We start from the raw sequence: 493 nt of genomic DNA on the forward strand, positions 1-493 counted from the left end.
ATGCAAAACAGTACATTTATGATAATACAGTTTAGAAAATGCATTCTAAACAATTTCTTTTATTTAATTCATTCATGAAGTGTTATTCAATTGTTATACAATTGATGTCTGCATTTTATGCGTTCCATGCAGAGTTCGTGACATAAATTGTCTGTTTTATAATTATATAAATATATTATATTTAAGTAGAGACGAATTTCGTTGTCTAACTTTTGTATTCTTTTGATTTACAGATTCGTCTGGCAAGTGGGAACAGAGTGGACTATTCTGTAACCGTGAGTATCATTTGAAAATATTCATCATTTTTTCAATGTTAATTCTCGTATTATTTCTGAAGGATGCTTTCGCTCAATAATATTCAGTTAAGTAGTGTTATTAATAACATAGTAAATGAAGGTATACAAAGTTTTAATATTAATATCAGATTCTCCCGGCGTGCCGTAGGCACGCCATCCTCAGCTAGACCTCCGGGCGGGTTGTCCTTGCTAAAGCG

The sequence above is a fragment of the Ceratina calcarata genome, unplaced genomic scaffold (genome assembly GCF_001652005.2).
Source record: "Ceratina calcarata isolate Rehan_Ccalc_2016 unplaced genomic scaffold, ASM165200v1 scaffold40.2, whole genome shotgun sequence".
Taxonomy (NCBI): domain Eukaryota; kingdom Metazoa; phylum Arthropoda; class Insecta; order Hymenoptera; family Apidae; genus Ceratina; species Ceratina calcarata.